General features: G+C 32.5%; 1 pseudogene across 1 annotated transcript in view; it reads left to right on the top strand.

Annotated features, from left to right (window-relative positions):
• LOC143242773 (homeotic protein ultrabithorax-like) overlaps positions 1-12,441 on the top strand; it is a 207,304-nt pseudogene extending 194,863 nt beyond the window's left edge. Inside the window, exon 4 of the transcript XR_013023222.1 lies at positions 11,143-12,441. The product of XR_013023222.1 is annotated as a homeotic protein ultrabithorax-like (transcript). The remainder of the gene's footprint in view (positions 1-11,142) is intronic.
• Positions 12,442-13,062: the final 621 nt, after the last annotated feature.

Below are 13,062 nucleotides of genomic sequence, written 5' to 3'. Positions count from 1 at the left end.
CCTCCATTCTAGGACCAGATTCTCTCCAGGTAAACTGTCAGACTAGCAAATACAATGTGGTACAGAGTCAAACATGATATATAAAAGTATGAGACAACAGTTGTTAGAAACTTTAATAAGCGCTTCTGAAATCAGTAGAATGTTTACTTACATCAACGGCTGAGTGAACGTACTGTTATTTGAAGATAGAGTTTATTATAATAACTATATTGTAACACTACTAACAGATACAGTTCTAACAACTGCGTTAAGTTCTAGTAATTGTATTGTTAGCGTAGTAGTAACTATAGTTACCGTTTGTTGTTCTAAGTATTGTATTGTTAGAATAACAACAGATGCTGGCTAAATATAATGTATGTTAAGTGTACAATACTGAGTTGTGTACAGTGCGATATTATATGTATACATGATCAACTGATAAGTGTACGTTATTCACCATGTTAGGCACAGAACAACTGAGAAGGATGAGTCTTTATAAATGTTTTATGTACTTACGTATTAGACGAAGAGCTACGAGAAATAAATATTGCACATGTGAAGCGCGTAAAACTTTAACAATGTAACACCGTATTGTTACAATGCATGTGCATATTAGCTCATTTCTGTTTGAGCGAATTTTCAGCTGTAGACGTGAGACTAAATATATTGGATAAGACTAAACAAAATAGTTCTGTTTCACAACCATGCTAACTTGCATGCGCTCTAGAAGTTAATGATGTCACGTCACGCATCACGTGCTCTCTGTTTAAATTCAAACAGATGTAGTTTTCTGGTTCTTCATTTATGTCCTGCAGTAATCCAGTTATTAAATATTATTGTTTATCTTATCTCTATCTCATGCTATTTACCATTAAAGCACAGATAAATATGACAAGCTTGTTTTTAGGCTCAGGATAAGCAACGATTACAACAGTCATGACTCGAACACATTCTGAGAAACATAGCCACGTGCTTACCATGATTTTACTACTATACATAAACACGATGACCTGAAAAATGTCACAACACGTGAACATGATGATTTATCAACGTTACAACTAGTGAACGTGTTAATTCAACAATGTTACAACTAGTGAGCATGACGATTTAACAACGTTACAACTAGTGAACATGATGATTTAACAACGTTACAACCAGTGAACATGATGATTTAACAGTGTTACAGCTAGTGAACATGATGATTTAACAATGTTACAGCTAGTGAACATGATAATATAACAACGTTACAACTAGTGAACATGATGATTTAACAATGTTACAACTAGTGAACATGATGATCTAACAATGTTACAACTAGTGAACATGATGATCTAACAATGCTACAGCTAGTGAACATGATGATTGAACAACGTTACAACTAGTAAACGTGATAATTCAACAATGTTACAACTAGTAAACATAATTATCTAACAATATTACAACTCGTGAACATGATGATTTAACAATTTTACAACTAGTAAACGTGATAATTCAACAATGTTACAACTAGTGAGCATAATTATCTAACAATGTTACAGCTAGTGAACATGATGATTTAACAACGTTACAACTAGTAAACGTGATAATTCAACAATGTTACAACTAGTGAACATAATTATCTAACAATGTTACAACTAGTAAACATAATTATCTAACAATATAACAACTCGTGAACATGATGATTTAACAATTTTACAACTAGTAAACGTGATAATTCAACAATGTTACAACTAGTGAACATAATTATCTAACAATGTTACAACTAGTAAACATAATTATCTAACAATATAACAACTCGTGAACATGATGATTTAACAATTTTACAACTAGTAAACGTGATAATTCAACAATGTTACAACTAGTGAACATAATTATCTAACAATGTTACAACTAGTAAACATAATTATCTAACAATATAACAACTCGTGAACATGATGATTTAACAATTTTACAACTAGTAAACGTGATAATTCAACAATGTTACAACTAGTGAACATAGTTATCTAACAATGTTACAGCTAGTGAACATAATTGTCTAACAATATTACAACTCGTGAACATGATGATTTAACAACGTTACAACTAGTAAACGTGATAATTCAATAATGTTACAACTACTGAACCTGATGATCTAACAATGTTACAACTAGTGAACATAATTATCTAACAATGTTACAACTACTGAACCTGATGATCTAACAATGTTACAACTAGTGAACATGATGATCTAACAATGTTACAACTCGTTGATTTCACTAAAAGTTAACAGTTGCACTGTTACACTTCAAAAGAGAGGTATCACGTGTACAACGATCATCACAGATTTACTTAATCGTTGTAACAGGATTAAACAAACCTAGTTTAATATTCCGTTGAAACTAAACTAGAAATTAAAGTTTCAGTGTTCTTTATCAATAATGTAGACACTTTCTGTATTCCCGTTGTAACCTCTTGTTTCTTGTGAAAGAAACAAAGGCTTTATGATATTCTACCTCGAACCGTTGGACAAAAAGCAACAGTTTGTTGCGAATGTTGGTAACGTAAGAGACTTCGCACTGTCTATGTATAATGTGATCACAGTTTCCCTACATCTGTAAATATCTGATACTCTGCATAGTTTTGTTTTGACAGGCAAAAAAATTCCTCTGTTCGTATGGCTGTTTCTGTTACTCGTGTTAAACTAAAATGGGGAATTCTTGCATAACGTTATGCTTTATTTGTCTGCACTTGTTTCAGTAGTTAAACTTCTTGGTCTTCTGAGACCAGCTCTTCCCATGAGTGTTGACTGACTGTGTTACGCTTCTCAAATATTCGCTTACGAATTAAGCGGAGAGAGAAAAGATATAAAGATATAATGTTCTGAATATAGATATTGTAACCTTTGCAAGCTTTCATATACGGAAGATTAGGTTCCGCAGTTTGAAACAACATTTAAATATGATTTGTCCGACTTATTACATTCACTATGAGAGTTCTCACCATAGGTATAAAAAACACATACATTTATATATCGAAACACCGTGTCTCGTCCTGTTGGTGATAAGGTAGCCTTTAACAATTAACGATAATTGCTTTTAAAATAATTGTCACTCAGTTTTGGCTAAACGGAACGAAATCAGAAAATAATAACTCCTAGTTTCCAAGGCTCAAACTTAAAAAAAAACTATCTAATAATAGCTAAGGTAGCTCCACCTAGCCTAGTTAAATTTTTTATTTACAATAAGATCGTGAACTTAAATTACAAGAAGAATGTGCCGTAACTGTGTGATTTAATATGACGAATGTGCAAGCTTGTTTCTTATTTAATGAGATACACGAAAACGGTGTTTAAATAAACAACGATACATCTTACATCTGGACATAAGTTAATTTGACACGGAACTTAGAAAAACAAACGGACTTCACGCCCTCTGTTTAAGACCAGAGATTAACATGTCAGACGCCATTTTGGTCCAAATCGGACATCCGACAGGAAGAAGGCGTTCCATGCCCTCCTTCGAATTTAAATATGAATTTTTTTTCTCGGGACTCTACGATCAAGTTTCGAATAAAATCAGGACTAGTAGGTAAACCTAACAGTTAACAAAAACCAAAAGAAAATTCCTACCTCATTATGTGTCGTGCAACAGGATGGCCAAAAAACAAGCAACAAAGACAGAAGACCAGGCGACACCAGTATATGGTAATCAGAAACATGGCGTCCAGTGACGTCACAGATCGTTTGGACAGTGGACATGGGAGATGCCCCAATAATAAACGCCCTTTACTTTACAAAATAGTTTTATTGACCTGTGCGATTCACGAAAGGAACAATTTTCCAAAATGTCTTTTTCCATGTTTCAAAGAAGATTGTAGTTCGGAGACGATATTTGCAGCCATGTTATGTTGTTCCAAAAGAACGCAGTTTAGCTTTCTGATGAATAACGGTCTTGTGTTATGTGATATCTTCTTTTGTTTAAGGATCATATCGGTTTAAAATGACTTCTGTTGGATGGTTCGTGATGTCTCGTCTATTACTGAGGTTTGGGTTTTAAACTATGTGTTTTACTGTAAGTATTTGTTTAATAAATAACGAAAATAACCGACCAACCTTGTAAACTGAAACTGAAACCGTTGATACTGAACTAGAAACTCTAGCAACCAGTTATAGCGAAGTGTTAGTGTTTCAAGTTTAAAGTTAACTGATTTACAAACCGTGAAACATCTGTCAACTTCTGGTTAATCTCACACCTTTCAGCCAGGATTAGGTCCACTATGAGACATAATCGGTATACTGGTTTTGTACAGCTATAGAAAAATATTTTTGACTAACGAGATATTTGTTACCTTTGTTGTTCGACTGAAGAAACGAACCACCAACACAATAACTTGTTTATTTCAAGAAATTCGCCTACTAGCTACGATACAAGGATAAGAAACATAATACACAAACATCAAACATAAGAACTAAAAATACTAACAACACACATCTTTCAAACATAAGACATACAGTAAACTAACTCACGATACACATATATCAAACATAAGACATACAATAAACTAACTCACGATACACATCTATCAAACATAAGACATACAGTAAACTAACTCACGGTACACGTATATCAAACATAAGACATACAATAAACTAACTCACGGTACACATATATCAAACATAAGACATACAATAAACTAACTCACGATACACATCTATCAAACATAAGACATACAGTAAACTAACTCACGATACACATATATCAAACATAAGACATACAGTAAACTAACTCACGGTACACGTATATCAAACATAAGACATACAATAAACTAACTCACGGTACACATATATCAAACATAAGACATACAATAAACTAACTCACGATACACATCTATCAAACATAAGACATACAGTAAACTAACTCACGATACACATATATCAAACATAAGACATACAATAAACTAACTCACGATACACATCTATCAAACATAAAACATACAGTAAACTAACTCACGGTACACGTATATCAAACATAAGACATACAATAAACTAACTCACGATACACATCTATCAAACATAAGACATACAGTAAACTAACTCACGATACACATATATCAAACATAAGACATACAATAAACTAACTCACGATACACATCTATCAAACATAAGACATACAGTAAACTAACTCACGGTACACGTATATCAAACATAAGACATACAATAAACTAACTCACGGTACACATATATCAAACATAAGACATACAATAAACTAACTCACGATACACATCTATCAAACATAAGACATACAGTAAACTAACTCACGATACACATATATCAAACATAAGACATACAGTAAACTAACTCACGGTACACGTATATCAAACATAAGACATACAATAAACTAACTCACGGTACACATATATCAAACATAAGACATACAGTAAACTAACTCACGGTACACGTATATCAAACATAAGACATACAATAAACTAACTCACGGTACACATATATCAAACATAAGACATACAATAAACTAACTCACGATACACATCTATCAAAACATAAGACATACAGTAAACTAACTCACGATACATATATCAAACATAAGACATACAATAAACTAACTCACGATACACATCTATCAAACATAAAACATACAGTAAACTAACTCACGGTACACATATATCAAACATAAGACATACAATAAACTAACTCACGATACACATCTATCAAACATAAGACATACAGTAAACTAACTCACGATACACATATATCAAACATAAGACATACAATAAACTAACTCACGATACACATCTATCAAACATAAGACATACAGTAAACTAACTCACGGTACACGTATATCAAACATAAGACATACAATAAACTAACTCACGGTACACATATATCAAACATAAGACATACAATAAACTAACTCACGATACACATCTATCAAACATAAGACATAGAGTAAACTAACTCACGGTACACATATATCAAATATAAGACATAGAATAAACTAACTCACGATACACGTATATCAAACATAAGACATAGAGTAAACTAACTCACGATACACATATATCAAATATAAGACATAGAGTAAACTAACTCACGGTACACATATATCAAATATAAGACATACAGTAAACTAACTCACGATACACATCTATCAAACATAAGACATACAGTAAACTAACTCACGGTACACATATATCAAATATAAGACATACAGTAAACTAACTCACGATACACATCTATCAAACATAAGACATACAGTAAACTAACTCACGATACACATATATCAAACATAAGACATACAATAAACTAACTCACGATACACATCTATCAAACATAAGACATACAGTAAACTAACTCACGGTACACGTATATCAAACATAAGACATACAATAAACTAACTCACGGTACACATATATCAAACATAAGACATACAATAAACTAACTCACGATACACATCTATCAAACATAAGACATAGAGTAAACTAACTCACGGTACACATATATCAAATATAAGACATAGAATAAACTAACTCACGATACACGTATATCAAACATAAGACATAGAGTAAACTAACTCACGATACACATATATCAAATATAAGACATACAATAAACTAACTCACGATACACATCTATCAAACATAAGACATAGAGTAAACTAACTCACGGTACACATATATCAAATATAAGACATACAATAAACTAACTCACGGTACACATATATCAAACATAAGACATACAATAAACTAACTCACGATACACATCTATCAAACATAAGACATAGAGTAAACTAACTCACGGTACACATATATCAAATATAAGACATAGAATAAACTAACTCACGATACACGTATATCAAACATAAGACATAGAATAAACTAACTCACGGTACACATATATCAAATATAAGACATACAGTAAACTAACTCACGATACACATCTATCAAACATAAGACATACAGTAAACTAACTCACGGTACACATATATCAAATATAAGACATACAGTAAACTAACTCACGGTACACGTATATCAAACATAAGACATACAATAAACTAACTCACGGTACACATATATCAAACATAAGACATACAATAAACTAACTCACGATACACATCTATCAAACATAAGACATACAGTAAACTATCTCACGATACACATCTTTCAAACATAAGACATACAGTAAACTAACTCACGATACACATATATCAAACATAAGACATACAATAAACTAACTCACGATACACATCTATCAAACATAAGACATACAGTAAACTAACTCACGGTACACGTATATCAAACATAAGACATACAATAAACTAACTCACGGTACACATATATCAAACATAAGACATACAATAAACTAACTCACAATACACATCTATCAAACATAAGACATACAGTAAACTAACTCACGATACACATATATCAAACATAAGACATACAATAAACTAACTCACGATACACATCTATCAAACATAAAACATACAGTAAACTAACTCACGGTACACGTATATCAAACATAAGACATACAATAAACTAACTCACGGTACACATATATCAAACATAAGACATACAATAAACTAACTCACGATACACATCTATCAAACATAAGACATGCAGTAAACTATCTCACGGTACACATCTATCAAACATAAGACATACAGTAAACTAACTCACGGTACACATCTATCAAACATAAGACATACAATAAACTAACTCACGATACACATCTATCAAACATAAGACATACAGTAAACTATCTCACGGTACACATCTATCAAACATAAGACATACAGTAAACTAACTCACGGTACACATCTATCGAACATAAGACATACAGTAAACTAACTCACGGTACACATATATCAAACATAAGACATACAATAAACTAACTCACGATACACATCTTTCTAACATAAGACATACAGTAAACTAACTCACGATACACATCTATCAAACATAAGACATACAGTAAACTAACTTAAAATACATATATACTGTTAATGTTATACTTATCTTCATATTGTCTCATGTAAACCTGTTAAAACAAAGAGAAACACATATCATTTTTAACGCTGGAATTTACAGAAAAACATCTCTCATTAAACATGTTAAATACAGGAACACTGGATATAATACACGTACCTAAGAAGTTAATCTTCAAACATGTTGTTAGATACAGGAACACTGGATATAATACACGTACCTAAGAAGTTAATCTTCAAACATGTTGTTAGATACAGGAACACTGGATATAATACACGTACCTAAGAAGTTAATCTTCAAACATGTTGTTAGATACAGGAACACTGGATATAATACACGTACCTAAGAAGTTAATTTTCAAACATGTTGTTAAATACAGGAACACTGGATATAATACACGTACCTAAGAAGTTAATCTTCAAACATGTTGTTAGATACAGGAACACTGGATATAATACACGTACCTAAGAAGTTAATCTTCAAACATGTTGTTAGATACAGGAACACTGGATATAATACACGTACCTAAGAAGTTAATCTTCAAACATGTTGTTAGATACAGGAACACTGGATATAATACACGTACCTAAGAAGTTAATCTTCAAACATGTTGTTAAATACAGGAACACTGGATATAATACACGTACCTAAGAAGTTAATCTTCAAACATGTTATTAAATACAGGAACACTGGATATAATACACGTACCTAAGAAGTTAATCTTCAAACATGTTGTTAGATACAGGAACACTGGATATAATACACGTACCTAAGAAGTTAATCTTCAAACATGTTAAATACAGGAACACTGGATATAATATACGTACCTAAGAAGTTAATCTTCAAACATGTTGTTAGATACAGGAACACTGGATATAATACACGTGCCTAAGAAGTTCTCTTTAGAGATGTTTTCTCCACTGGATATAATACACGTACCTAAGAAGTTCTCTTTAGAGATGTTTTCTCCACTGGATATAATACACGTACCTAAGAAGTTCTCTTTAGAGATGTTTTCTCCACTGGATATAATACACGTTCCAAAGAAGTTCTCTTTAGAGATGTTTTCTCCACTGGATATGATACACGTACCTAAGAAGCTCTCTTTAGAGATGTTTTCTCCACTGGATATAATACACGTACCTAAGAAGTTCTCTTTAGAGATGTTTTCTCCACTGGATATAATACACGTTCCTAAGAAGTTCTCTTTAGGGATTTTTTCCACTGGATATAATATACGTTCCAAAGAAGTTCTCTTTAGAGATGTTTTCTCCACTTCAGTAAACTCCTGTTTTGTCTTCTTTCTCTGTAAATAGAAGACAGAAGTATATTTAAAAGTTTCGGTTTGTTTCATGGTTTCTTGTGGAACCACAAAAACAGAATACTTTAATATGTTGTCAATATACGTTTAATTTAATTACAGTTTTTACTGTACGGCAGACAATTAATAATTTGAAATTAGTTTAGGAAATATTTATAGATAGTGACAACACGACGTCTTGTAGAATGTTACAATCTGTAAACACGGCCCCGGCATGGCCAGGTGGTTAAGGCATGCGACTCGAAATTTGAGGGTTATGGGTTCGAATCTTCGTCACACCAAACATGCTCGCTCTTTCAGCCGTGGAGCGTTATCAGTTACGGTTAATCTCACTATTCGTTGGTAAAAGGGTAGCATAAGAGTTGGCGATGGGTGGTGATGACTAGCTGTCTTCCCTCTAGTCTTACACTGCTAAATTAGGGACGGCTAGCGCAGATAGTCCTCGTGTAGCTGTGTGCGAAATTCAAACCAAACTTATAAATACAGATCTGTAGTTAATATTTTGAAATACAAATTTCTTTATTTTTCTAAAAACCTATATTTTAAACAATTTACACAACATCTACTGGTTATTGTAGTTTAACCATCACTGTTTAATATCCAATCTTTTGTTTTGTCCAAAACTGTAAAACTTTGGAAGTAAGTGTATTTGCAGTCTGTGTATCATTCCAAAAGTGCCTGAACTGAGTGGTCTGTGTAGAGATAGAAATGTTTTTAAAACATGCTAATATCTGAAGAGAAGGAGTTACAGTTAGATTGTAAGTTGTTGTTTTATGTTCGTTGAACAATGATTTCAAAGTAAGTTTTTCACTTTATAGCAAACACAGCTTTCAGTTTGATTCAAAGATTCACACGTTTAACTCTCGTTTCTCTAGCTTGAAAAACTTTCTCCTAACAAAAAGCCTAAAAGAAGACTTTAATTACTTTATTAAATAGAGGATTAAGCGAGACAGAAAGTTTATCTTGTTAGTTATATCGTAATGAAAAACATGTCGTTTAGTTTTTAATGTTATAAAGGACAACCAGGTTGGCCCTAATACCTTCCAGCTATGAAAGGTAAGCCATAAATATGTTTATATGTTATTAAAGTGATGTACGTGTTCTCTATAAATTACCGGTTGATGCCTTCAGTTTCTAACAAACTGCGCGGAATGACATTTCAAGGCGTTATAACGATGCCAGTTTATGTTTCTTTCTATCAGCAGTCAACAGCCACTTCTGATTATACTGTAATAAAGAATCGATACGATTTGACAGCTGAAACCTTTGACACCTTCTTTTGTTCAGTTTCAAGCTTTAATTTAAAACGTTGGCAGCTGAAAGCTGAGAAGCACTTGTTTGTTTGGCTTCCTCTAGCGGTGAAAAGTAGCCGTACAGAAAATTATTAAACTGTTTACCTTCTAAACTCCGTATGTTTGAAAACACAAAACATAGAGTCAAGTGACTTTTGTTGTCAGAAATGAAACATTTTTAAAACGATTCTTTGTTTCATTGTGTTATTTTTATGCTTTAGAAAGAACAAACAAGCTGTTGTTCGATAAACCAAAACTTTATACTTTAATCGATTACTTGGAGCTGAAACTTTTAAAACTAGCGTAAAGATAAATCTAATTATTACCCTTTCATAATTCAAAATGATCTATAATGAGTACACACTGTTTAAAAAAAACCTTTCAAAGTTTAACGGAACAGAACAACTTAGACAACTTTTTAAAACATATTTGGCAACAGTCATAAGCAGATACTCTATTGAACCAAATCCTTCGGGTTGAACTGAAATTTGACCAGTTTCGGGTTTTCTAACAATCTGTGTATCTTCTTATAAGAGATCTACGTTTTTCATTAACCATATTTCTGTACAGGTGCAAATGGACTTCGACGCCGAGGCCGACAAACGTACACCCGCTACCAAACCCTGGAGTTGGAGAAGGAATTTCACACCAACCACTACTTGACTCGGCGTCGGAGGATCGAAATGGCCCACGCTCTGTGTCTCACGGAGAGACAGATCAAGATCTGGTTCCAGAACCGGAGGATGAAGTTGAAGAAAGAGATCCAGGCTATCAAGGAGCTGAACGAACAGGAGAGACAATCCCAGATGTGTAAGGTCCCCCAGAACACGAATCAGACGTCGTCCCCTCCACAGGAAGACGAGTGTGACACTTCTCCAGGAAAAACGTAAGACTTTTCCAGTTCTGTAACTTCCTCCTGCATGAGAATCTCCGGGCGGATACATCCTAAAGTTTGGTCCCACTTTATGTTTTGTGATATCGAATAAGTTTAATTCCAAATCGGTTTCGATGTTCAAGGCGTTTCAGCGAGAAACCACAATTTTCAAAACATTCATTTGTTTGTGAATCACACAATAACTTTACAAATTCCAATCAACACGATTTTGTTTTTCCATTATTTGCTTCGGATGGACCAAACTGGTACAGTTCGTGTACAATGTTCACAGTGAAACTCTGCCCAAGACGGGTAATACATTCAATTGAAAGGTATACGTATCTAAGGCGGGTTATGTAATTTTAGAAGTTAACGTGTTTTTGTTGCATAATTTTGTTATCCTGTAATTTCTATTGTTATTAATATGTAGACAAGGAACCTGGTACGCTTTCTCTGAAATGTAGCCATCTTTTTAAAGAAGGCTTAGCTCCTAAACATTCGCTAATTTGTCACAATGTGAACTGTTTCATTTCGTGTTCAGACAGATGAAAGAAGCCATTGGAAACTGACAAGCCTTAAGTGATATTCAATATATACGTAAGTAAAAATGTATCCAATAAGGGAAGTCGAAATCCATTCAAGTAACTCGTCTTCCCTTTTGTAAGTAGAAGATTTTTCTTCTTTAAATTAGAAAAAAAAAAAAAATACTTGGAACATTGGATTTTATACTATCACGTGCGTATCACGTGCGTTAAGTTCAACTACCTGCTGGTAAGGCTGAACTTTAGTTCTTTTACCTGACAGATATTTTTAAATACTCAGAAAATCAGAAGAGTTTTTTTTAAGATTTAAAGCAAAGCAAAATCAAATTAATACCAATGAAAATGTTATGTTTACGATCTCTTAAAAAACACGTGTAACTATCAGGTGTTCTACCCAGATTGAGATGTATTTGTTGCTGTTTATGTAAGTGTATTGTGATATGTGATAATAGAAACAGGAATCTTCTCTCATGTCAGTCTATTTTATTTATCAACTTCCATACAAAACCATCCAACCATTTTAAAATACTTTATAACCTTATTTTATATATATCCATTTGCATACAAAACAATCTAACCATTTTAAAACACTTTATAACCTTATTTTATACATATCCATTTGTATACAAAACCATCTAACCATTTTAAAATACTCTATAACCTTATTTTATATATATCCATTTATATACAATACCATCTAACCATTTTAAAATACTTTATAACCTTATTTTATACATATCCATTTGTATACAAAACCATCCAACCATTTTAAAATACTTTATAACCTTATTTTATATATATCCATTTCTATACAAAACCATCCAACCATTTTAAAATACTTTATAACCTTATTTTATACATATCCATTTATATACAAAACCATCCAACCATTTTAAAATACTTTATAACCTTATTTTATACATACCCATTTGTATACAATACCATCTAACCATTTTAAAATACTTTATAACCTTATTTTATATATACCCATTTGTATACAATACCATCTAACCATTTTAAAATACTTTATAACCTTATTTTATATATACCCATTTGTATACAAAACCATCCAAC

Source organism: Tachypleus tridentatus, unplaced genomic scaffold, assembly GCF_004210375.1.
Source record: "Tachypleus tridentatus isolate NWPU-2018 unplaced genomic scaffold, ASM421037v1 Hic_cluster_2, whole genome shotgun sequence".
Lineage (NCBI taxonomy): Eukaryota > Metazoa > Arthropoda > Merostomata > Xiphosura > Limulidae > Tachypleus > Tachypleus tridentatus.
Note: the sequence above shows the minus strand (reverse complement) of the source record. Positions and strands in the feature narration are given on the sequence as shown.